The sequence below is a fragment of the Mus musculus genome, chromosome 16 (genome assembly GCF_000001635.26).
Source record: "Mus musculus strain C57BL/6J chromosome 16, GRCm38.p6 C57BL/6J".
Taxonomy (NCBI): domain Eukaryota; kingdom Metazoa; phylum Chordata; class Mammalia; order Rodentia; family Muridae; genus Mus; species Mus musculus.
The window spans coordinates 50,627,057-50,654,976 of NC_000082.6; the positions used below are offsets into that span (position 1 = coordinate 50,627,057).

The 27,920-nt window shown below is 39.8% G+C and overlaps 1 long non-coding RNA gene across 1 annotated transcript in view; it reads left to right on the top strand.

Annotated features, from left to right (window-relative positions):
* 4930542D17Rik (RIKEN cDNA 4930542D17 gene) overlaps nt 1–27,110 on the top strand; it is a 63,664-nt gene extending 36,554 nt beyond the window's left edge. The window contains exons 4-5 of the long non-coding RNA NR_040566.1: nt 19,801–19,977; nt 26,245–27,110. This is a non-coding gene — a long non-coding RNA (RIKEN cDNA 4930542D17 gene). The remainder of the gene's footprint in view (nt 1–19,800; nt 19,978–26,244) is intronic.
* The last annotated feature ends 810 nt before the right edge of the window (nt 27,111–27,920 follow it).

Consider the following 27,920-nt stretch of genomic DNA (forward strand, 5'->3'; position numbering starts at 1 on the left):
AAAAGCAGTCAGTGCTCTTAACTGCTGAACCATCTGTCTAGCATCCCACCTTGTTTTACTTTTAATTGTGACAAATATTTAAGATGTTTGCCTAGTTCTAGTCAGAAATTTGTCCTATGATATTTTATTGAATATTTATAGTTTTAAACTTTCCATTATTAACTGATTCACTTTTAATTATTTATACATGAGTTAGCTAACTGACTTAATTAATATCCTGAATTAAGTGTTTGTATTTGTGATGATAGTCAGTTTTCCCAGTTCAGTCTATTGAAAAGAATGTCCTTTATCTTTTGAAGCATCTGTATATATTTGTAAAAAAAATTGCCTTAAAGATGTTTCATTGGTGACGTCTCATTGTACTCAGTTGTATCTCTTCATACCAGTTCACTAAGGCTTTGGAATAAGGTGAGTCCTTTGTCTTAGGGTTTCATTGGTGTGAAGAGACACCATGACCATGGCAACTCATATAAAGAAAAATATTTAATTAGGGCTGGCTTACAGTTTCAGAGGTTCAGTCCATTGTCATCATAGTGGGAGGCATGGCAGCATTCAGGCAGACATGTGCTGGAGAAACTGAGATTTCCATATCTAGATCTGAAGGCAGCAGAAGGGGTCTTTATGACACATTGGGCACAGCTTGTGCATAGGAGACCTCAAAGTCTGCCCTGACAGTGACATGCTTTTTCCATCATGGCCACACCTTTTCAAAGGCTACACATCCTAATAGTGCCATGCTGAATGGATCAAGCATTCCAACACATTAGTCTATAGGGTCTATACTTATTCAAAGCACACATCCTCCACCTTGGCTCTTTTTTCAGTATTGGTTTACTCTCTGTTCTAGTAGCAGAATTTGATATCATCCTAGGAGAAATGTTAGGTCTAGGATAAGGCCATGTTTGCATGGGATACACACAATTTTTCTATAAAGATGTTGACTGTATTAGATACATATAAGGGTTCCTGTGTATAGAAGAGAACTTTAAAAAATTACACATGATGAAAATTTCTGAGTTTTAAAAATATCTGTGTATGCCTGCATATACTACATGAATACTGGTACAGTGGAGGCCAAATGAAGGCTTCGGAGCCACTAGAATTTGAATTACCAGTTTAAACCGCTGCCTGATGTGGGTGCTTGGAACAGACCCCGGGTCCTTTGCAAGAGTAGAGTATGTATTTGCCTACTAGAAGTAATAAGTTTGTACTGCCGCATATTCTCTCCAGGCTCCAATTTCTGATTATTTTTAGCTTGTGCTTACAATATATTGTATTTCTACTTTTCCCCTATATGATCTAAGACCACTGTGAGAATTTGGTGTTCAGCACAGTTTGACATTTAATGGCTCTTTTTTCCCCAAGCCTTCACGGGTGCCACTAGTGACCCGACCTTTCTCTGAGCACAGTGGAAAGTGTATGTGGCAAAACATGGCCGCGTTAATAAAGTCTTCCTGTTTTTCCAACTGGCCACTGTCTGGCAGCTTCCGTGCTCAGCTTAACATCACTTCTTGTGATTGTATATTAATTATCTTAATGTATCAACAATAACATTTTAGAGCATTACATCAGGTGTATGGTCTAATTAAGACACTGTTTTAAGGTTTTACCAAACCATTTCATTCAGATTACCTGAGAGAAATGAGAAAGATTTTTTTTTTCTGACCAAACAATATGGTTAACTTCAGCAGTCTATGGAGAAATTTGTTCACTTTGTCTTCCTCTGAATAACAATTGCTTCTTTACTTTCTGTTCATGCCTGAAATTCTAAAATAAACTCTGCTGTGACAGTCTCAACTTACTAATCATTTTGCCTCCTTTGTCCTCAATCACGGCTTTCCCCATCATTTGCCAGTTGTGTTACATGTGTTTTACTAACTGTTTTATACTGTCAAGCAGCCTTTACATTCCTGCCATTATCACACAGTATTTTAGCTGCTAGAATGCTGCGTGGCCTGTTTCCCATAATGCCCTCTTTGTGTGTCAAAGGACACCAGCGTTTGGCAGCACAATCCGTAATGAAATATGTTTTCTTTCAGATGCAACATTTTCAACAGTTTCCATCATATTTGTCCAGTATTTTCTTATTGTTGTGAAAGCTACATTTTAAATGTGCATAGGCAATCCAGTCACTAATGAGTTCTTACCACTACCACTGCTGGTGCTCACATTTTTTTTGTGAAAATGTCTTCTTTTACATCTAAAATATTTAAACCTCTTAATCATGATAAGTTCAATTAACAAAGAGTTGAACATATAATTTGTAATATTATGTATTCTCGAATTTGACTTCTAGAAGTGATAAGCTTATACATTGAGGAAAAAAAATACACACTGATGAATGGAAATTTGATATCTGTCTTCACCAGTGTTCTATTTCTGTGAAGAGGCACCATGACCAAGGCAACTCTTCCCCCCCCCTCCCCCGAGACAGGGATAGCCTTGGCTGTCCTGGAACTCACTCTGTAGACCAGGCTGGCTTTGAACTCAGAAATCTGCCTGCCTCTGCCACCCAAGTGCTGGGATTAAAGGTGTGCACCACCACTGCCCAGTAAAGGCAACACTTATAAAAGAAAAATTTTAATTTGGTCTTGCTTGTAGTTTCATAGGTGAGTTCATTAACATCATGGCGGGGAGCATGGCAGCTTGCAGGCAGACATAGGACTGGAGAAGGAGCTGAGAGCTACATCCTGATTCACAGACTGTGGTAGTAGGCAGAGAGAGAGAGAGAGAGAGAGAGAGAGAGAGAGAGAGAGAGAGAGAGAGAGAGAGAGAGAGAGAACTAGGTGTAGCATGAGCTTTTGAAACATCAAAGCCTACCCCAGGTGACACATTTCCTTCATCAAGGCCACACCTCCTCAATCAAAGCCACACCTCCTCCACCTAGACCACATTTTAAAAATCTTTCTTCTCCTCAAGCAGTTCCATTTCCTGGTTAACTAAGCGTTCAAAGATCCGAGCACGGGGCCCATTTTATTTCAAACCACCACAATACCTAAGAACTGATACCAGACACCTTAACAGCCAGCCTGCCTTTATCCAAGTAAACGTGTGCCTCAGCAGAAGTTTTAGTTAATGAATGCACGACTCCTTTATGGATCTGCCTTAGCAACCACATGTAGTCTAAGAAGAGCATGTTAGGATGTCAGAACCTGCTTAGACCTGATTACAACAGTAACAATCCCTTAGCACACGTAATCACATAGGTGAAAGCAAAAGTTCTGCTGTTTAGCTTCCTGATAGTTGTTATGAATACCTAAATACTAAAATGTTGAAAATATGTGGAGATTGATGCATGGGTGAAATGTTCCAGATACTTTTTATTCATGTCCTTTTGCTTTGGATATGCTGAGAGTTCTGCTCCCTCCCACCCCACCCCACCCCACCCCATACTTTATGTAGCATAGTAGAAACTGTCTATTGTTTGATTCTCCTAGTTGTCTAAATAATAATTTTTTTCTTTAAAAATTCCAGAGGCACCAACCAGTCTAACAAGGGAGATAAAGATTGCGAAAATTTAGACATCTCCAAAATGTACTTCCTCTCACATAGAGTCATCGTGACATAATAATCATATGCTATAAATGTGTGATGCTTTGAGAGCTCCAGATAAAAGACACTGGAAATAAGGCATCATTACCACTGATTTTCACTATGCCTGCCAAACAGCGTTTGTGAAATTACCGAAAAGCCCCATAGCATAGTTTCTTCATCAGGTCACTCTTTGCAACATGGGCAAAACTTTCTAGCCTATCAACAAACTTCAATAACATAATAATAATATAAAATAATAACAATAATAAACATATTAATAAATATAATAATAAAAGTAACATAATAATAAATAAATAATAAATTAAAAATAAATGATAAATAAACATAATAATAAATGTAGGATCCAAATACTGAAAAGAGTTGAATAATGTTTTTATCAGGTGGAAAAGGTGAAATTTGACAAATTAATAGCTTTACAAAAATTTTTAGACATAGAAGAAAGCCAAAATAATATCTCATCTTAAATATTACTGTCATTTTTGTGGTCTGCCTTTCCAAGGGAGCGAGAGTCCTCAACTGACATTTTTCTTTCTTTTTTTGGCCTAGGATTAGGAATGACTCTGTATACCATGCAGTTTAGTTGGTAATTTTCTCTCCTTTCTGAGAGATTTGTCCCCTGAGATGGCAGGCACTCCATTCATTTTCTTGCCATTTGGTGTGGTTTTACTAACTGCATATACTATCGGATAGACTCCTATCAAAGGAGCTTCAGCTAAAACAGCCAAGGACATGAGCATGCTCGCGGTGACCCCTGACACCATAAAAGACTATTCATCATGTCTTTTGACATGATTACCCAGAGAGGCATGGAAACCTCTTTGTTTGGGTCATGCACACATTTTTGCTTTGCTATTAAAAAAATACTTAAAAATGGAGATAAACACATTAAACATTCATTTTCTTTTAGTGTAGTTAAGAAATGAATCTGAATTATTTTGTAATGTGAAATGCATGTTTCCTAGGACCAAAGCAACATGTGTTCGCAGCTCAAAATTAGGTGACAGAAGAGAATTTCTGTATTCTGTGTTTAGCATACTTTAGCTAAAATTCTAGGCTGTTCCAAACACTTATTTTTTTAAAGACAGACATTATATAATGCTTTTGGAAAAATTACAGTCTTTTATTTTCATTATCCTCATTTTGCATATTATTTTACTACTTTTCTGACATGAGAGAAAAACATGCAAATATCTAAACACACTAAATTCCAGCAGCAATTTCTGTCACAAGGTATAGTGATTGTTGACATATCCTTCTAGAAGTTTCTCAGTTTTTAAATCACCTTCGAAAAATAACTAAGCTCTTAAGTTAGCTCATTTGTTATAGAAACTCATTGACCCCTCTTATAGTGTATGTTAATCTGTCATCTACTCCAGAGGCTACTAAAATTGTCTTTGTTATAGTATCAGAAATAAAAGTTTAATGTTGTCAATAATGGTGGAACAAGAAATGATTCTTATTGCTAACTGATATCCTGGAGTAGAAAATAAGGGCAGGACATGAAGTCCTCCAGTGAAAGTACAGAATGATCATCCAGCTTTGTTGCATCAAAAAAAAATTTTTTTTGAATTTTTTGATGTAGGGTCTCGCTGTTTTTCCCAGGCTGGTTTTGAACTCGCAATCCTCCTACCTTATCCTTCTGGCATTACAGGCATAAACCACCATGAGTTGCTGTTTATGTATTGCTTTTGTGGAGAACAGAGTAGGGAGATGAGTCCAGATGCAAGAAATGGGCTAATGTTATACTGTGAGGCCAAAGAAATTCCACTTTGGTTAATTTTCTTTTCTCTGCCATAGAAAGGTGCTTCAGTGACAGAAAGAATGGAAGCAGGGCATCATGTTTTACCTCAGTTCAGTTTCTATGAGGAAGACTTCCAGGAACAAGCAAAGAACCATTCCAACCCAAACTGGCTGGCTTCTTCAGAGGTTGAGATAAGAAATAGCTGTCTTGAAAAAGGCAGCAAGGATGGACTAGGGAAGTTAGAATTTCTGACCAGCACTTAGTTTATTTAAGAGCAGAGTTGATACTGTTAGAAACCTGTTGGCTGTGGCCACATTTCCTTGTCCAGGGCAGAGTTAGCAGACAGGTGTCTTCCACCGTACATGTAGTAATCATGTAGAAGGACAGGACAGTCAAACACTTGTCATATACACCCAGCCACAATGACGAAACCACCAGTAGACAGGATAAACAGAATAGGAAGCAGTGAACCACAGCCTCAAACTCAAAGCAGAATAGCCCTTGTGGTTACAAAAACCACAGATATACCCTGTCAGCAGACTTTAAGACAACAAGTTCCATAGACATCATTCTCTGAGCTCTGAAGAGCATGGATAATGTGTTGCTTGCTCAGTCTTCCTGGTTTTTTTTTTTTTTTTGTGCTGTGGACTTATTCATAAACCTGTCAAGTGGTGTCTTCAATAGTGTTATGTTAATAAAAAAAGTCACATACATATTGTTGATGGTCACTATTTTCAGACCCCATATTTCCAACTCACACCTTTGATAAGAATGTATTTGTATCCCCATGTCAATGCTGGGATTCGTTACATAGTCACTTGTAGATAGGCACAGAGGAGTGAAAAATCTGTCAGCTCACAGGCACAGACCCCACGAAAGCTAAGCAAGGCGATTTTCTGCCTTTTCCGTTTTCGTCGTCATATTGTAAACAGGTTCCCTTCTGTGGTCTTGTTAGCTCCCCACTTTAAGCATTTTTGGCCTGGTTCTTTTTCTGTGCATAAATGTCTCTTTGTAGAGCTGAAGTACTGATCAGTGTTCATAAGCACAGGAAGGCCCTGTGGAGGAAGTGCATGTCTTGACTAAGCTATGTTCAGGTATGAGTAGTGGTGCAGTTGGCCATGAATTCAGTGTTAATTAGCAGCACATGTTGAATAAGGTGTCTTTAAAGAAAAACACAGCCTAAGTCAAGGGTAGGCATGAGTGGTTGATAAAAATGGTATGAGTAGGGTTATGATGGGAAGGGGCCTGGGGGGAGGTGGGGGATGGGTGTGGGAGTAGGGGTGGGGGAGGGCTCCCAAGAACCGGATCCAGAACTTCCCCTAGAAGCAACAGTTCAGCATTTGCTAATACAGTGTTTGTGGTAGACTTGATGGAACACAACCACTTGAAAAACGAGTACCAATTGTATGCTAGGTTATATATATATACAAAGCATATCAGAAATGAAGGCCTCTTTGTCAGCTTCATTCCAGCCCCTGGAGCTCACCCCAGCCCCCTCTCCCTGTAGTCTGACCGATTGGATTTTCTATGCATCACACACTGGGTCCTGTTGTACCACCCCACTCATGAAGGTTCCCTTTCCTCTTGTAAACATTATGCCATTGACTCCTGCACTGAAGTCTCTGTCAGGGTTTGAGGGTTACAGTCTCATGTCACATCTGTGTCTGGTGTCCTCCTCCACACCCCCTGCTCTGTCTGGTAAATGCTCCTGCTTCCTACTATGACTTTGTGTTGAGTCAGTTGCCTAGGCTGAACGACAATCCTCAGCATTTCATGTCCAGCCTATTTCTGGTTAAGGTGTGATATCAGAACAGTTCTCCTGGGGGGCGGGGCTGAAGGTTTGCAACACTGGAGCCTATACACCCCTCCAGCTTGCCATCCTGACACGAATCTAGGTGCTGGTCTGAAGGGACTGTACAAGGGGCTACACCCCCTAATCATCTGAATTAAGCTGATCAAGACCGTGATTACCCTCCAGGAAAAGCAGACACTTAAACTATCTGCTGTTCATTTTCACCTCACCTGCTATGTTTTCAGACTTACTCGGTTGGAAGTCTTTTTAAAAAGGCTTAAATCCTCCTTGAGGGACTAGCAAAGTAGCGACTGGGTCTTTAATTCCTTTTCCTGTCTGTTCTTCTCCTACAGATGTCAGACTACTGTACCAGCACTAGAATTGCCTATCACTAAAAAATAAAATAAAATAAAAAACACCTCTTTAAACTTCATACCCATACCCGTACCTCCCTATCATTCTTTCTTCCTCCGTAAGTCTACCCTTTGAGATAGCACAGGATAGGCATTCAAAGCCTGGCACTGCCACTTCTGGTTCTATGAAAAGGAAACTGACCTGATCATACCAAATCTCAGTTACCACTTCTGTTAAATGGGTATCCCAATGATATGTGCCCTGTAGAACTGTTGTGGAGACTGGGGTAGTTATGTGTGCTAAGCACTGAAAACAACATTTAGTATACTAAAATGCATCAATAAATGTAACTTGTAAATTAGTAGTTATTCAAAGAGGCTGTATTTCTTTCTCCTGTAGTTCTGGCACTGTGGGGAATACACAGGAAGCTGACGACAGGTCTTTCTCTTTAGGATTTTATAATATGCTTGGGGAAGGAGGATGGGTGCAGAATTACTTTTTGAGCCAAAAAATAAAACCAGGAAGTGTGACTGACTAGCTGGTGTTAATAGGGACAGTGTCGACAAGGTGGGACCAGCCCCCTGGGAGAGGGAACACTGGAGCTGTCCGCCCTTTACTCCATCAAAAGAATTCTTGGTCTGGATATAGCCAGGGATAATGATTGAGTCATGCTGATGTATCAGCTGTCTTCGGAGCATCACCAGGTCCTGTGTGTCTGCCTCTTGTACTCTAGTGCCTCTGTCAGAAGTAAGTGGCCAGGGGCATCAGTCCTGCAGCACACTGGGGCCAATTTCTCTCTTCCTTGCTGGAGCAAGGGTCAGGGAGCTGAGGCATGTGCCGACCAACTCTCACATACCTGCCTGTTCCCCATGTGGTTCAGGGAGTCCCTGACCAGCCAGAGAAAGCCTAGAGAAAGAGAGCTTCAGCATGCAGAAAACTCTCCTAATTCTTTCCTCTCACTGGAAGTAGTTTTGTGTGCCAATTTTTACTGGTTCAGTGAACAATTCCACAGTTGATCTAATAGCAGGAGACAAAACATAAGACCTATGCTTCAACCACTTCATTTATTGAATATTTACACTGTGCCTGAGGAACGGGTAGTGCTGGCTAGCAAGTCCCAAATGGTGTGTTATGAATTAGCCCGCTTTCTCTCCAAATCCTTCTTTCCATCCATAATTTGAAGTGAGTTGACTATTTGAAGTTGTTACTAAACTGAGATGACTGGGCTGTGTCTCCATCACCCTCATTGTGCTACTTTTATGTGCTTCTCCTCTGAATCGTGCACTGTGCACATGAGTACATCCATCTTTAGATTGGGCCTCTTTTCTGACCAGACCCTAAGACTTTCCACACACTAAGTGCCCAAGTAGACAGTCTAGTGCACTGTTAAAAAATTATTCTTAATGAAAATTTCTTCTTAGTTCTGACATTTGGGGTATTCTCTGTTACACTGTGCCCCCCAAAAGAAATGTGGAAATCTTAACTCCTAGTACTTCTGAATGTCCCCTTACTTGGAAATTGGCTATTTGCAGAGATGGCCATTAAGATGAGTTCATATGGGTTATGGTAGGCCCTACTTCCATTATCAAGTATTCTACTAAAACAAAACAAACACACAAAAGCAAGCAAGCAAGCAAACAAACAAAAAACAATGGCAGGGATGCTCAGGAGATAACACACAATGTAAAGTGTATGCCGCACAGATACAAGGACTGAGTTCAGTTCCCATCCATGTTAGAAATAAAGTAAATGGGTGGATTTAGATATACTTGTTATCCCAGCACCAAGGAGGCTGAGACAGGCAGATTCCGGGGGCTGGCCTCATCTATTTCACAAGCTCTGTACCAGTGAGAGATCTTCCTCAAGTGAACAAATAAATAAAAAGCAAATTTAAAAAAGGAAAGAGAAAAAAATGCTAAATGGACTTAAGTAACTACAACCAAGTTTGTCTTCTGATTTCCACGTAAGCAAATGCACATGTGCACATATATGTACACATATACACAGGAACACATACCACTACCACAACAACAACAAAAGAGGAAAAGAGAATTTAGAGAAAGGCACATGAGAAAAAAGAATATAAAAGTTAGGGGCAGAGAGTTATATGGCCACAAGCCAAGACAGCCAAGGACCACCAGTGGCTGGAAGTTCCAGGAAAGCTATTTCCATGAAGCCCCCAGAAAGAGTGTGGTCTTCACAACACCTTGACTTGGGCCTCCAGAACTCTTGCTCCAAACTGTAGTACTTTGCTCCAATGTCTAAGAGAGCTTAGACAGAGGACCATCCCTGAATGATGTAACAGCCTGCTTGCCAGTTGCCATCGCATGCTAAGTTAACTACACTATCAATCAAGGTCAACTGTTTTTCTCTTTTCTCTTTCGTCCTAAGGATGCCACATCACTGGTATACCTGTGAGCTGAGGGTTGCTAATGCAGTAGTGGTAAATTATGGTGGTCATGACCTAAAGAAAATAGTCCTCAGCAGCACACTGCTCCGCTCTAGTTGCTTGGCAACTGTACTATTCTCTGATTCTTCGTATGTACCAGAGATGGCAAGAAGATGATTCTTAGACCTTGAGAAATACATTCAGTCTTGTATGCTCTCTTTAAGCCTTTTTGGTGTCTTCCTCAACTGTCCGAAGAGATCTGGCAATTGCACTACATACAGAGCAGGAGAGCCTTCTTGAACATGTTCCCCACCCAGTTTCACCCCAGAAACTTTATATGACTCTGGAAACATAGATATATAAAATATCTGCATATTATGCAGTACATAAACTGCAAGTAACTCATAAATAAGTAACTTTTAAAACAATTCTTCAGCATACATATAATTTCACAATTTATTAACAATGAAAGCAAATTTGTATGCGAATGAGATAAATGTGCTTATTTATTTTTACATAGAGAATCAAATCCTGGCTAAACAGTTAATACACTGCAGGACACAGAACACCATCAAGGTTTTTAATAGTTCGCAGACATTTTGGCTTTTGAAATTGCCAATACTCAGAGTGCCATTTTGTACAAATACATAGTATTTTTAGAGCCATTTCAAAAATTGTTAGACATTCTGTCCTAATCCTAAGCCGAAACTCATTTACTAATTTTGAATGAAACTCAAATAAGCAACTCAAAAAGCAGTTTTAAAAATCAAACACTTTAATACAACCAAACACACAAAGATACATGAATTTGATAATTTTGTTCAGGAATGATAGCAGGAAAATAATAATAATAAAAAAGTCTTTGCTTCAAGCCATTTTTTTTTCTGCAGGAGCAGAAAACCTTTCAGCATCATAACCACACTGAAATTAAGAACAGGCCCCAGTTTGGAATCTGAGCATAATTGTATCAGGGTTTTGCATCCTGTATACTTGGCGTTGCAATGCTGTGGTGGCACACATGGTACAAAGTGTATATAGTAGGCTCAGAACCAAGACTGCCATGAAGTCCTGCGATGCACCATGAGTAGAGCAGGCACAAGCACTCTGAATCCAACAGACACTTGGTTCTGAATTATCTTTTGGTCATAAGTTCAGATGTCTTTTACTGTTGCAAGGTTTTTCACAATGTCCACATGCAGATCAGAAAGCTCTGGTGTAGTTAGGCAGTAACAGCGCATGCCTTTGATCCCAGTATTCCCAGTACCAGGCCAAGGCAGAGGCAGAGAGGCAGAGAGGCAGAGAGGCAGAGAGGCAGAGAGGCAGAGAGGCAGAGAGGCAGAGAGGCAGAGAGGCAGAGAGGCAGAGAGGCAGAGAGGCAGAGAGGCAGAGAGGCAGAGAGGCAGAGAGGCAGAGAGGCAGAGAGGCAGAGAGGCAGAGAGGCATTGAGGCCGAGAGGCCAAGAGGCAGAGGGAGAGGCAGAGGGAGAGAGCAGGGGGGGCAGAGAGAGGGGGCAGAGAGAGGGGCAGAGAGAGGGAGGGGCAGAGAGGCAGAGGGGCAGAGAGAGAGGGGGGCAGGGGGGCAGAGAGAGGGGGCAGAGAGAGGGGCAGAGAGAGAGAGGGGCAGAGAGGCAGAGGGGCAGAGAGGCAGAGAGGCAGAGAGGCAGAGGGGCAGAGGGGCAGAGAGGCAGAGAGGCAGAGGGAGAGGCAGAGGGAGAGGCAGAAGCAGAGGGAGATAGAGGGGCAGAGAGAGCCAGGCCAAGGCAGAGGCAGAGAGGGGGGCAGGGGGGGCAGAGAGAGGGGGCAGGCCAAGGCAGAGGCAGAGAGGCAGAGAGGCAGAGAGGCAGAGAGGCAGAGAGGCAGAGAGGCAGAGAGTGGAGGTGGAGGCAGAGGCAGAGGCAGGTAGATCTTGGAGTTTGAGGCCAGCCTGGTCTACAGACTGAGTTCCAGGAGAGTCAAGGCTACACAGAGAAATCCTATCTTGAATAAATAAATAAGTAAATAAATAAACAAGCAAATAAATATACAATCAAACAAACTTCGGTGTAAAACACAGCTGTCTTCCAGCCTTCAGAAGATATCCTAGCAGATATTATGACTCTTGTCAGGGTGTTCAGTTATGTATTGTAGGAGCATACTGATATATCAAGCTCTTTCTTTTTCATATATATATTGTATTTATTTTTAAGATTTTTCTGTATTTTTTAAAATTATGTATTTGCGTGTGTCTTGTTCTGGCTTATTTTATGTTAACTTGACACAAGCTAAAGCCATCAGAGAGAAGGGAACCTCAACTGAGAAAATGTCTCCATAAGATCTCCAATAGTGCTCCATAGTGCTCCATAGTACTCCAAAGTGCTGTGGGCACTTTCTTAATTAGTGATTCATGGGGGAAAGCCCAGACTATTTTAGGTGGGGCCATTCCTAGCCTGGTGGTCCTTGGTTCTATAAAAAAGCAGGCTAAGCAAGCCACGGGGGAGCAACCCAGTAAGCAACACTGTTCCATAGCCTCTGAGTTAGCTCCCGCCTTCAGCTTCCTCCCTTCGCTGCTTTTGGTGGTAAACTGGTATATGAAACTGTGAGTGAAATAACTCCTTTCCTGCCAAGTTGCTTTTAATCATAATGTTTCGTTACAGCAATAGTAATTCCTAGACAAGTCTGTATGTGGCTCTGTACACATGAGTCAGGCACTTAAGTCCGTAAGAGTGACAGATACACTGGAGCTGTAGTTAACAGGACAAGGGTCCTGGGAACTGAAATCAAGGTTTTTTGCAAGAGTAATACATGCTATTAACCACTGACTAATATTCCCAGCTTACCTTTTGTATTTCTTAGTAACAGTAACCCTGTGTTCTAGTCTCATAAATCTTCTTGTAGCTCCTAACCGGTTCAGTGGGGTAGCCTGTTCTCTTGGGGTGTAGTTCCCATTCCTTTCTTAGCAGACGCCCAAACTTTTCAGATGGTTTCTGATAATATTTGGCCTTAAATCAAGGGCTGGTGGCTAGAAGGTGGGTGGAGGTAGGTTCCAAGGGGGCAAGGTACAGTCTTATGAGAAGAAATCATACCACCAACCACACACAAGAGGGACAGACCTGTGCTTAGCAGAGAGGAGTGGGGCTCTTCTGCCACCCACCAGATTCAACCATATCTGGCTTCCAAGAGTCTCGAGTATCTGCTCATAGATACCCTCACTTCCAGTCCCTGGGTAGCATTTCTTCATCCGAGCCTTGTGTTATATCAGAGTTGTTGGGCGAGCAGTTCAAGTGACTCTGAAGGTCTGTGACAGTTACAATGAATTTTTCCACCATTGAGCAGGAAGTGATTCAGTTTCAAATTTTCATTTAGAGTCTACCTTCTAGGATCATTTCTGGTACCCATTATTTTTCTTACATTGAGCTTTTCTGAGACTGTATGAAATGGAGACTGTGTGTGGACTATTGGAGGAGCAGAAGTGGACAGTGTCAAAAATCGCACAGCCACGAAATTGTAACCAAAGGCTCACAGACTCCTTTGGGGTGCTGTGAAGCTGTAATAGCTCTTCAGAGTCACGCACAAATTGACGCAGGCACACAGGTCTTCATGCTTCACTTTAACCAGTAATTGGTTACAAGATGCCCTAGGGGAAGTATGGTAACCTTGGACAGGGAAGGTCCCTTTGACAGCGTACAATCTCAAGACAAAGATGAAGCTAAGAAATTCCACAGCAGCCAACACTTCCAGCAGCTCATGCAAATGACCACTTCTATTCCTGTTCCTGACAGGGTCACCTGGACAGTGTATGTCTGTATCCAGTATACATAGCATCCTTTTACACGTCTCTGGTTAAGGCAATGCTTAGATTGCTGTGAGAGACCCGGGCCTTGACTATCTGTGAAATTCAGAGCTCAGTATTTACTCTGTAAGCATTTGTTGGCTAAATGATTGAAATGAGTAAGTAATTAAAGCACATTTATAGATGCCATGTCTTGTAAACTGACAATCACTGTCAAAGAACATCACAGCGAATATTAATACATGAAATCACATACAGGAAACATCCCAGAATACTCTGCTTTTGTATCACAGTACAAATCCACAAGAGATCACTCAGTGATTTATCTACTAATTTATTTTGAAATTAAAACCACTTCTAATGCACTAAATGGACCAATGAATGGAGTGAGTAGGGGACTTCTTTTTGTCTTAACTTCCCAAGTTGATACAGAGTTTTAATGAACAGACCTAGCTATTCCTTTAACAGAGATGTTGTCCCTAGATTGATGTTTGCAGTTGGATTGATGCAAAAAGAAACTATGGTTTTCACCCAGCTCTCGTCTTTTACTACTTACTTCAGTAAGTGTCTGCTTTGGACTTGACGTGTAGATTTTCCAACAGTTTACACTATGACAAACATAGCAAATAGTCTCAAATATTTTCCTCTAATCACCTTTTATCAAAGATTGACAGTATCTCATAGAGTGTGAGAGAAAAATATGCCTGAAGTATTGTCTGATCCACTTTTCAAATTCTTCTAATCACAAAATGTCATAAAAACCCAACATTGGTAGTATATTTACTTTTCCCACTTTTGACAGCTGCTGCATGTTAGTTCATGTTTGCAGTTAAAAGCAAATGACCAAACCTATTACAATGGATAATATTAGGAACAGCAGCAAGGAATTTTGTGGACTTGCTCTCCTATCAAGAATAACTAGCGAAATGTATTTTCTTTGAAACCCAACAATTTTAAGTGAATAGACCTTGTGTCAATGGTTTTCTGCAAAGCAGTGCTTCTCAACCCGTGAGTTGTGACCCCTTTGGGATCACATATCAGATACCCTGCATATCATATATTTACATGATGATTCATAACATGTAGCAAAATTACAGGTATGAAGTAGCAATAAAAATAGTTACATGGTTGAGGTCGGTACAACACGAGGAACTGTATTAAAGGGTCGCAGCATTAGGAAAGTAAAATACCACTTCAGCCAAGGAGGAAACATCAGTTTGGGAGCTCCAACACAATCGAGATTTCAATGCTTAGCAGTTTAGTGGAGGTTGGTACACTGAAGAGAGTAATAGCCTAGATGTCTCTGTAGTGTGCCAGAGATAGCATAGAGAAGATAACCAAAGAAAAACCCTCCAATTATAAATTTGTGCTTCTTTTCTTAACCTATTGAAATAGGCTTAAGAATAGCTATATATCACAGTTAGATGAGCATAGAAATGCAATGCCAGAAAGTGAGTGATGGCAAACTCCAGCTGAGGATGAAGGATGTGAGATGGTGACATAAACTCAGGTCAGCAAGTATGAGGCTAGCAATGGAAAACAATATAGCGACTATGACAAATTGTATGAAGAGTCTTCACTTTGTTCTTTTTTTAGTTGCTTTAGTAGACATAAAATTTGATGACAACCTTGTAGTTTTGGGTATGAAGCACACACACACACATACACACACACACACCCCAATGATACAGGAGAGGAAGGAGACAGTGGACTTATTATATTGTATAGTAACCATTTATTAATTTTCAAATGTGCATTAATCCTAATTTGATTCTGTTAAGTCAAGGCATTTACAGTAAGCCATGGGACAACTAAAATTTAAAAAAAAAACAAAAAAACAAAACAAACCCAAACTGTGAAAAACAAGGACGGCTTGATTTGTAGCTCAACTGATAGAGTGCTTGTCTAGTATGCATGAGGCCCTGGGCTTTCTCTCCAGCACCACCTAAATCAGGTGTCGGCAGGGCTACACCTCTGTGATTCTAGCACCCAGAAAGAGGATGATTAGAAGTTCAAGGTCATCCTTAGTTAGAGAGTTGGAAGGCAGGTAGGGCTGCCTGAGACCTTGGGTCACAACAAAGGAGTTACAAATACTTACATGTAAAGACAGAGGCAGAAGAAAACCAGGAGATGCTTAAAGACTCCCCTTACCTATGCGAGAGATGAAAAATACAGCTCTTTCCTGGAGCCTTCATCTAGAATGTAGCATACCAAGATCTTGATTTTGCGTCTAGCTCTCTGGAGTATAAAAATAGACTTCTGTTGTTTAGATCGTAAAGGTCATGGTTGTTTGTCATGGCTGTCCCAAGAAATGAATAAAGGACTCTAGAACCATCCCTAATGGTTTTGGAAATGGCTGTTGGCATTATTTTTCCTGAAAAATTAGAAAGTCAAGAAAATTCTCAGCACAAACTTACATATTATAGATTTAATTGTATTTTCTCCTCAGCTCACATGTTGCTGTTCTAAACCCTAATATCTCTACATGGCCTGCCTTGGAAATAAGGTCCTGGCAGGTGTAATTAATCAAGTTGAAGTCATTCTGGGCTAAGGTGGACCCTAATTATTGTGGTTGGAAGTTAGGACATGAACACTCCCACAGGGAGGGTGCTGTGTGAGCAGTCCTGCAAGGACTATGCCAGGCGAACACTCACATAAGACTGGACAATAGGAGACCATCTTAAGGAATGGATGCGAGTCCCCTGTCACTCTAAAAGGAAGCAATTTGCTTCATTTACTATTTACCATGGATGTTAAATTCCACAGTCCAAATTCTCTAAAGTCACATGTCAACTTAGGGAAGGTTGACATAGTTGAAATTATTTCTTTTCTGGTGAAAGAGTCAATGGTTTCTGTCCTTTGGAAAAGGTAACCCCCAGTGATTAAGATTTTATTGTCCTGTATCTAAATTACAATATCTTTTCAGTTTTCTTTTTTGTTCTCTCTTTAATTTTTATACCCTTTGAAAAGGTTTAACATTTTGACTCATTTTCTCATTAATGTGCTCAAAACATTCTGACACCTGTACACTGTATATTTGTCCTAGATTCATGTTTTATTATTTAGAAAATTATACCTTGACGTGCCTTAGATCAGTGAAATTAGACTCTCAGGCTTAGGGAAGAGGGGGTACTATTAAAATGGAATGAAGTTGGATGACTGAGATAGAGTAGCCAATTTCAGTTTCTCAAATAATGTCAATTTAAAAATCACAAACACTGAAAACTATTACCTAGTAATACTACTATTTTATAAATTGCAGTGGAGGGCTTTTTAATACCACAAGAGTAGGAGAAAATGTAGTGCAAACTATGTGGCATTATGAAAATTCACTCTGTTTCACTTATTTTCCTTGCAGTATTACATTTTGGTGAAAACTTTTGTGAAAAGCATGATTTAGGAAGCATTGCCTAAAGATGTCTGGCTCCCTTTGTATTTGTGCAGATTTCTTTATTCACACATTGAAGAGCTTTCCTGGGGTCTTTGCAGGTCCTGTTGACTGTCCACTATGAGGCAAAGAGCACCAACCATAGTTATAAGCTTCTACTGTATGAAAACATGGCTCCTGACATTGCAAAGGCTATATTCTTGTGGGGAAAGATTGACGCTGTCTAATGGCCCAAGTAACTTAAAATAAAAATTTTTGCTATGCATTATAAGGAAAGATGTTAATAGTGTGCACTGGGTAGTTCACATGACAGTCCCTGAATAGTGGAAATGATTGTTCTGGTAGAAAGCTGTAGGAACTCTGTTCTCTCAAAGCAAGGAAACAACCTCCCTTTCCTTAAAGGTGACATATATTGCTGGAGGTAGCACATAATCCACAGTAGAAGATCTTTGACTTAACATCAACCTGGGTTTCTCAGAAGCCCTTGTCACAAGCAGATCTCCACCTTTACCTTACTTCCTCATCCCCTTGTCACAAGCAGATCTCCACCTTTACCTTGCTTCCTCATCCTTAGAATAAGATGCTGGGCACTGAACAGTCTCATATAAGTATGAATAAACAAATGAAAATTAGTTCTCTTCATGTTAGACTAAGAATACAGAAGTGCCTTGTACATCTGTGTGGTTTGAATGGGAATGCCTCCCTCTAGGCACACATATTTGAATTTTGGTTCTCAGCTGGTAAACTCTTTAGGAGAGATTAGAAGGTATAGCCTTGTTGGAGAAGGTGTGTCACCTTGGAGTGGGCTTTGAAGTTTCAAAAGCCCATAGCAGGCCTATCTAGCTCTCTTTCTGCCTCCATCTTATAACTCAAATGTAAACACTTGGCTACTGTTTCCATATCATGCCTGCCTGCCCTCACTTCTCCCTGCCATGATGGTCATGATCTCACCCTCCGAAACTGTAAGCAAGTCCTAAATTGGGTGCCTTCTTTTATAAGCTGCCTTTGTCATGGTGTCTCCTCACTGCAATAGATCACTAAGAGACATGTAGAGTGATGTCATATTATACATTGGACCTGTTTAATTTAGACGTGGGTCATAAGGATGTGATGGAGTCCTACAAAAATGGAAGGGTTTTAGGATATGCTAATTCATTTCATTATAAAAGATTTGGAGTTAAACTTACACTTCACTAAGTATAGCCAATAGTTTTGTCAATACAAATGAAGAACCCCTTCGTTTGTATTGACAAAACTATATGACCACTCCCTTCCCTCCTTGCCCATTCTGTTACTGGACAGTAGATGGGGAAGACACAAAACCCAAGCTTAGAAAATGTTTGAAACAAAGAATGTTTACTTTAATAAAGAGGAGATGGAGGGAACCGTGTAAGTAGATGTTTTAACTGGGGATCTGAGATTATAAGATTGGTCCAGAACACAAGCTATGGTCTCTTAGAGAACCGAGCCTGCTGCCTATGAAACCAGCAAGACAGTAGTCACAGTTCTCATTCTTAGGAAATTCTTCTACATGTTTGCATTTTAGGGTAGTTACAACAATACATGTTTATCAGAAGAGTGGGACAATGAATATCCCAATTTTGCCCCATCTGCAATAAGTCATCCATATTCTAGCACAAACATAAGTTTACATAAGTGGTCACTGAAGAATACAGTCATGCACGTTCTTGAGAAACCCATACAGTTAATTAATTATAGAAAATCAAGTCAGGTGCACGGGTGAGACGTCACAATGGGTAAATGCGCGTGTCACCAAGCCTGATGACCTGAGTGCAATTCCTGGAACCCACAATGGTGAAAAGAGAACAAACTTCCACAAGTTGTCTACATATACACATTAAAGTAAGCAAATAAGTACACAAACAAAAGACAAATAATTAACTTTAAAAAGAAAGGAAGGGAAGGGAAGGGAAGGGAAGGGAAGGGAAGGGAAGGGAAGGGAAGGGAAGGGAAGGGAAAAGGGAAAGGGAAACGGAAAGGGAAAGGGAAGGAAGAGAGGGAAGGGAAGGGAAGGGAAGGAAGGGAAAGGAAAGGGAAGGGAAAAAAAGGGAAGGGAAGGGAAGGGAAGGGAAGGGAAGGGAAGGGAAGGGAAGGGAAAAGGAAGGAAGGAAACCACTTAGGTTAGATATTCTGTAAAAAAGGACCCATTTTATACTCAAGGTAATAAGAGTAAATGAGAAGTATAGTGGTGTTAGCTCTACCCTACTCCAGTACATCAACAAAACCCCCAACCAATCAACCAAGGTTGAGTTCACTAGATGAATACTAATAAAAAATGTCAACTCCACAGGATGTGGATAATTTCTCAAGATGTAGAAATTATGAACAAATACTTACAGAGCTTTAAAGCCACCTCAATGGGAGATTTCCAAGTGACTCTCCAAAAATGGGCTACTTGGATGGGGGGGGGTAGTTGATGCTCTAATTGTCAATGATAGCAATTTAAAGATTTTTGAATTGATGAGCATAACAAGATGAAAGTCTTGAATAGTTGTGACAACTTGTCTTGATAAGTGAACAGTTAAAATGGTATACATTTTATCTTCCTGGTAGTAATTCCTGCACTAAGTGAAAATATTTACTTTTGCTTTTCTTCAGTATAGCCAGATTTCAGTATTATTCTTCTTAAGTTTTCACTAGTTCAAGTCAGAGGATTGGCTATTGTCATCAAGAAACAAGACCCATTCATCACTGTATCAGTGTTGATTGTATAGATAAAGATAGTCATATGGTAGTCATTTCAATCTTCATTAGTTCTTTTTGTTGTTGTTGTTGTTGTTGTTGTTTTTTAGAAAGATTACGTCTGGATTATGTGATAGGACAGCAACTGGAGAGCCCAGACCTCAGTATTGTGGCACAGATGACAAGAAAGAATCTGATATGAGCTGGAGTCAAAGGTGAACAAATTCAACGAGGAGAACTGATGTCTAATTTGAAAAGGCAACATAACCATTTGGGCAAGACCCATGGTATCTATCACTTTCATGACTTTTGTATTTACCTCTCTGTTAATCACAGTGATATTCTAGCCCCAACAGATGATGTAACGTTCTCTCCCCAATTCCGTTTGTACTCCTGTGCAAAAGGCCTCTCCTTTAACTACCACTCACCTCAATTTATGAACTCTGTGGATGACAATTTGCATCATTTTAGCATTATGGCCATTATCTGGCTCCCTCTGCACCATCATCTGTAGAATTCTACTGACTTCTTAATCTAACATAACGTGTGAAATGTAGAAGGGAACAGTTTCAAATACTTTTCTTCATTGGTTACATTTAAATTAAATTGAAATTTAAAGCTTTTACTTTATGAATCAAATTATCTAAATTTCTTCTTTTCCTCTGGAGGGAAATTTGTAGGTCAAAATGGTTACAGGATATTAAGAACTGTCCTGAAAGCAGACCTCAGTTAATGACATCATAGATCCCTGTATGATTCTAAGATTATAGAGTGCAGCTAATAATCATTGGTACTTCGAATACCCAGAGGTAGATGTCATGTCATACAGAATTAGCCTGGCACAAATTCCATTGCCTAGTGCCAGGTTGATTTTATCAGACATTCACATCTAACTATTTCTACTGAAGGCAGATCACTGAAGCCTGTAACAATTAAGATTATATTTGAGGTATGAAAGAGTATTAACTGCAATTTGTAAGTTGTACAAAGATGAAGATTTACCTTAGCACAGCCTCCTTTCTTAGCAGTCTGTCAAAGGGAGGAATATCTAAATATATCCTATCTGTTCTTGCTTTTTTTTTTTTTCCAGACTCACTTTCTGTGAAATCTTGATTGCAATGGTGAGCTTGCCTTGCATTTTTTTCTCATCTAGAGAGAAACACTTTTTTTCCCCTAGGATTTTCACTGTGTATACATTAGGTTTCTATCTTGTCTGTCATGAGTTTGGCAGCCATGCACGTCACTTGCTGACTGAGTTCAGTTAATGAGGAAAGCAGCTTGTTTGTAAGAAGAGCAGGAACCAAACAAAGCTGGACCGCACCAAAAGGAAAACAGGGAAAGCCCCGAAGTCATGGAGTGAATGCTTTGGCTGAACCTCAGGTTATACTCAGGGTTAAAATTAGTGCCAAGAACTATATAAGCAAGCCCCAAATTATTAAGCATAGATGGTTTGCAAGGACTACATTGAAGAAGCAGTACATACTGTCTAAGAGTAAGGAAGCCTGAATCAAAAGGGGGGGGGGGAGAAAACAGTGAAGGCAATCAAGAACAGAACACTGTAGAATAAAGCAGAGTAACCTTGCTTGTGAGTCTTCAATAGAACATGCCAGTCAAAGTTGCCTTATAGACCTTTCCCTTGGAGACAATTTATATCCATGTACACACATGCTCTCTCTCTCTCTCTCTCTCTCTCTCTCTCTCTCTCTCTCTCTCTCTCTCTCTCTCTCTCTCTCTCTCTCTCACACACACACACATACACACACCCCTACATATCCCAGATAGGGAGTCCACAACAAACCAAAGTAAGGATATTATAAAGTTCACCTTGGTGAATCCATGAGTTTTATTGAGGTTACTTATAGGAATAAAGTTGATGCTTTATTACTGGAGTATAAATGATCCAAAGACAGCTGCATCACCAAAATCCACTCCAGCATGGATGGCAACCCACAAAAACTGGAAACCTGGAACACCCTGCAGCCTACAGCTGGGAGTCTAGAGCCTGAAGGTCCTTAGGTTGGAGGCCCTGGCTGAGAGAGTGTTTTATTGGTTCAGTGATGAGTTATGTCTCATCAAATGCGACATTTAAAAGTCTGGAATGTACAGTTTGAATATTATTTACTAAGTGGGTCTGATAAGATCCTTCCCATCACGCCTCAAGGGATTTCCTTTTTCTGCATTGTCTCATCATCCTCTAGAGTGTTACCTAATTCTGGAAAATACAGTTTTTCTTGAGATAAAATATACATTCATAAAGATGACTGAATAATAACCACAGCAGTAAGAATGTACTCCAAAGATGTCTTAAGTAAATACATTTTTTAACAAAATGAAAATACAATAATGTAAAACTTTTGTGATGCAGTTAACAGCGTCCTTGGAGAGTAAGTTCTATCAACCAAATGCTAATACTGGAAGGCAAAGAGGTCTGGAATCTATAATGTCAGTTTTCACTTTAATAACCCAGAGAAGAAGTCTGGGTATGGCCATAAACAAACAGAGGGAAGGGAATGACAAAGATCAGAACAAAAATAAAAAAATTGAAACATGAAAAGAGTAAGACCAATAAAACCCGAATGAAAAGTTCGGTTCTTGAAAAGTTTTGATTCTTGAAAAGTTTAATCAGTTGATAAGAAGCTGCTGGAAAGCAGAAGAGAGAAGAGACAAAAGTTCGTAACGGCAGCAGAGTTATCACTGTGGACTCTGTAGGCACTAAGAATGTGCAAGAGATTGTTGTGAGTAGCTCTCTGCAATGCATTTCATAATTAAGATAAAGTAGACCAATTTCTTGAAAGAGGCAAACAATAAGAAACAGAGCACCCAAACAGTCTCATATTTGTATAAAGTTTAAATTCATATTTAAAATAGCATGAACGAGAAAACTCTCAGATGATTGGCAAATGCCAAATAGGTTTTTTTAAAAGAAATAAACCAATTTTGAATGATGTCATTGATAAAATAGGTACAAGACAATTTTCCAATTTATTAAGTACAGAGTTTACCAATATCCAAAGCAGATGAAGTCAGTCCATATAGGAAAACTGCAGGTCTCCTCAAGTACAGACCCCAAATCCTCAATAAAACCATAGCAAAGTGAGCCTAGCGTGATCATAAAAGTCACTCAAGTAGCGTTCCTCTTGGGAATGCAAGGCTGGTTCTGCATTCAAAAGTCAACTAACATTCACCTCTCTAACAGAAGATAGCCATGTTGATAGATTCAGAGATATCATTTAAAGTTCTCAAGTAGTCGGAGGAAAAGGGACTCTAACACAACTTGTAAAGGTTCTCCGGATGAGTACCATGTTCAGAGCAAAGGCTAAATATTTAACCTGTAAAAGCAGAGGTGGGGTAAGACTAGCAACTCTCAGTGCTCCTATCCAGCCTTCTAATACAAGTTCTAGTTTGTGGAATATAATCAGAAGAGTGGGCTTAAAAACAGAAAGGAAAAAATAAAATGGTTCCTATTCACAGGAACAATGATAAATCCCAAAGAACCTATTTTTAGTTACTCTTTTTGAGATAGGGTCTCACTATGCAGTCTTGGCTAGCCTGGAGCTTGCTACATAGACCTGGCTGCCTCTGCCTCCTGAGTGCTTGGATTAAAAGTCAGCAACACCACACCAAGTCTAAAGAACCTATTTTTAAGAGAATCAATAACTAATATCTTATTGAATAACAATTGGGAACATTTTTTTAATTTGGGAGAGTTTCTCAATAAATTGAAATTTTGCTTAGGTATGAGACTAATAAAATATTTTCAAATTCTGTCTGCTGACTATCCTAAGATATTAATGGTTATGGAAATAAAAAAAAACAGAAATAAAGTATGTTTATGGTTAGAAGATGTAATATCAAGATACCAATTCATTCCAAATTTTTAGAGAGGTTCAATGCATTCATTCCTGATAAAAACAGAGGAGCATTTTTTCTTTTTATATTGCATCAGCTAGAATCAACTCAGTGGTCCCCAGTTGCATCAATGGAGAACAATTGTAAACTATTTTCAGCAATAGAAAGTTGAATATTTAATACATGTGACAGCATGGCTGGATATAAAATATGGTAGATTAAGTTTAAGAAGTCAGTCAACAGTCAAAAGGCTCAATGTAAAGGATATTCTGGAAAAGTTATGACTGTAGAAACAGGGTTCAGTAGTTGTAAGGCTCAGGTATGATGAGTGGTTTGTATATCTTTGATAATATGGGGGATTTGTGTATATGGGGGGGGGTGTAGCTTGTTCTATACCCTACGTGTGATAGAGCCTGAATGAAATACTATACGTTAAAAATGAAGGAACTGAATTTAAAATTACAGTAAAATGTAAAACAAAAAGATAAATGATGATATAAAATTATTTAAAAACCATCTACTTTACATATACAACATATACAGATATATTTATAAGGCATATTGATTGTTTCACATATAAGTTTTAGTAACTATATTCATTAACACAGTTAAGTATTGTTTTTTTCAGACAAAAGAGAAAACTAAAAGATAGACAATCAGAATCACTGTGGGTAACATCTTTGAGACTGTTATTTATATACATTTTAAAGTGGAAGAATGTTCAATATTATTGAAAATTTCACATTTATTTAATTAATAGCTATTTAATTTAATTGGTACACTATAAGATACATGACAAATGAAATTTCATACAATGTTTCTTGCTATTCACAGTTTACTAAACAATACAATTTAGTGTTTTGTAAGTTTTAAGGATTTGGAAAATAATTTTTAAATCAGATATTAAGTCTTAGAAAGGTTCATAATACTAAACTTGTTCTTTATTGCAAATAGATTTTTTCATAGAATATACTATGATATAGTTTCCCCTCCCTCAACTCGTCCCAGATTCTCTCTGATTTCCCACCAACCCAAATCTGTTGGAAGTCAGACCATGGGTCAAATAGCTGAGGTGCATATTTTATATGTCAAAGCAGACCTGGACTCCAGGTTCTCTCAGCATCCCTCAGTACCTACCTGTTACAGGGCACACATTGCCCTCTTCCCTGAACTTTCTAGCTTAGAAACTTGGCTCCCCACCCTTCTTCATTGTCTATGCTGGCTTTCTTTCTCTTCCTTCTCCCCTCTGTTTCCCTCCCAAGGTGACTTTCCTGGCCTTGTTTCTTAGGACCTGTGAACTCGCCCAAGAGAGGCTTGCCAAAAACCCACTATATATATTTTAATCTGGTTTGAATTGACTCATTTCACAGCAGAGAAGCAATTTATCCTCTCTCTCTCTCTCTCTCTCTCTCTCTCTCTCTCTCTCTCTCTCTCTCTCTCTCATTGGAATGCAAATAGCATCTAAGAAAAAAGATAAAATAAAAAAATAGCCAGAATAGGACAAAAGAAACAAACAAGTAAAAAGAAGAAAAAGAGTCAAAGAAAAGGCACAAGAAACACATATAGACACAGAGAGACACATTTGCATACACAGAAATCCCAGAAAAATACAACACAGGAAACCATAATATGTATACAAAAGATACATATTATCTATAATTTCCTACAGAGGAAGGAAAGAAGGATAGGAGAGAAAGGAAGGGAAGGGAGAAGGGAGAAGGGAGAAGGGAGAAGGGAGAAGGGAGAAGGGAGAAGGGAGAAGGGAGAAGGGAGAAGGGAAGGGAAAAGGGAAGGGAAGGGAGAAGGGAGGAAGGGAGAAAAGAAAGGAAGGGAGAAGGGAAGGGAAGGGAGAAGGGAAGGGAAGGAAAGGGAAAGGGAAGGGAGAAGGGAAGGGGAAAGGGGAAGGGGAAGGAAAAAGGGGAAGAGGAAGGGAAAGGGGGAAGAAGGAGGGAAGGGAAGGGGAAAGGGGAAGGGGAAGGAAAAAGGGGAAGAGGAAGGGAAAGGGGGAAGAGGAAGGGAGGGGAAGAGGAAGGGAAGAGGAAGGGAAGGGAAAAGGGGAAGAGGAAGGGAAGGGAGGGGAAGAGGAAGGGAAGAGAAGGGAAGGGAAAAGGGGAAGAGGGAGGGAAGGGGAAGGAAGGGAAGGGAAAAGGGGGAGAGGAAGGGAAGGGAAAAGGGGAAGAGGAAGGGAAGGGAAGGGAAGGGAAAAGGGGAAGAGGAAGGGAAGGGAAGGGAAGGGAAAAGGGGAAGAGGAAGGGAAGGGAAGAGGAAGGGAGGGGAGGGAGAAAAGAAGAAAAATAATGCCCAGACAAAGCATTATGTGATTAAGAACCTGTAAAATTGCCATTGAGTTTGTTTCATGTTAGCCATGGACTACTGCTGGGTGGTGAGGTCTGTCCTTAAGGGTGGTTCTGTTGGAAAAAAAACCCATACAGTTTTTTTTTTTTCCTTTAAGGGTGATTATCAATTGGAGATAGCTTCTGGGTTAGGGCTAAATCAAAATATTGTTTTATAGTTAGGTTCGAATAAACCTGAATTTTATTTTTTAAATTGTCAAGCATTTTTTCTGTTCCCACAGATCCAATCCCCCAGTCTCATCCCCGATCTGCAGCAGAACCCCATGGCAGTCCCCCTACCCTCTCATTTCCTGTGGATCCCATAGATCTTCCTTTTCTAACCCCCTGCCCCCATTTGTTGCTTTTTCCCAGGTCCCAACTCCAGCAGGCACTCCAGTCTAAGCCACAGGCCATGTCTACCAGAAAACAGGTAGGTTACCTACAGACCTTCTCTTTTCTCTGTCTCCCAAGTTCCAATCCCCCTGTCTCATCCCAGCTGTGTTGTAGAATGCCTCTGGTAACCCCCCTCTCATCTGCCATAGAACCCACAGATCTTACTCCTTCTAACATCCCCACTCCTCAAAGACCCTAAACCCAGCAGGCACCCCCCTGCTATCCCAAGTTCCCCTCCTTTTATGGCAACAAGTAGGGTGAAGGCAGGTCCACACCTTTCCTGCTGCATCTGAGATTCAATACCTCAGTTTCTTTCCCAGCTCTATAACAGCAAATCTGCTGTGGTCTCCCTTTCCTCTGTGACCCCAGTCCCAAGGGATTTAAGAAGACCTTTTCCTCTAACTTTCCTTCCACCAACTCATCCCAGAATCCTAGCCCTCAACATCAGCAGGCATTCCCTTAATGCTAAACAGACCAGGAAAACAGCCATCACACTCTCCCAAAATTCAGGGAAGAAACAAAATCCAAGGAACAAAACAACCATCCGACAAAGACAAATCCAGAAATCAGCACCTAGCCCTATAATTATTCCAAATGGAGATGGCTACAGGCCAGTGCAAAACCACCATAACCGTAAGGACGATGTCTGTACTTGAGCCTAGCTATCCTACCATTTGCAGGCCCTGACTACCCCAACACGGATGAAGCATAAGATAAAGACCTTAAAACCAAGTATATGAAGACGATGGAGGGCCTTGAAGAGGAAGTAAATAAATCCTTTCAAGAAATCCAGGAAAACAAAAACAAACAGTGTGAGGAAATGAATAAATTCCTTAAAGAAAGCCAGGAAAAAAACAAACAAACAAAAAGCTGGAGGAAATGAAATAAATCTCTTAAAGAAACCCAAGAAAACAAAAACAGTTGAAGGAAATGAATAAAAGTGCTCCAAAGATTTGAAAATGGAAAGAGAATCAGTAGAGAAAACACAAAGAAAGAAAATTCTGGAAATTAAAAATTTAGGAATTTAAACAGGAACTACAGCTTCAGCAACAGTATACAAAAGATGGAAGAGAAAAATTTCAGGCACTGCTGATACAATAGAAAAAGTGGGTACATTCATCAAAAAATGTTATATATATATATATATATATACATACATATATATATATGTATATATATATACACATACACACACACACACACACACACACACACACACACACACACATATATATATCTTGATCCACAATATTCAGGAAATCACAGACACTATGAAAAGATCAAACCTAAGAATAATAGAAATAGAGGAAGGAGAAAAATCTGAGCTCAAAGATCCAGAAAACATTTTCAACAAAAACATAAAAGAAACTTTTCCTAACCTAAAGAAGGAGATGCCTATAAAGGGACAAGGTGCATACAGAACACCAAATAGATTGGACTAGAAAAGAAAGTTCCCTTGCCAAGTTGTAATCATAACATTAAACATATAGAACAAAGAAACAATATTAAAGCTGTAAGGGGATAAGGCATATAAAGGCACACCTATTATAATTAAAACCGACTTCCCAATGGAGATTCTAAAGATCAAAATGGCTTAAAAAGATGTGCTGTAGAGTCTAAGAGACCACAGATGCCAGCCCAAATTACTATACCCC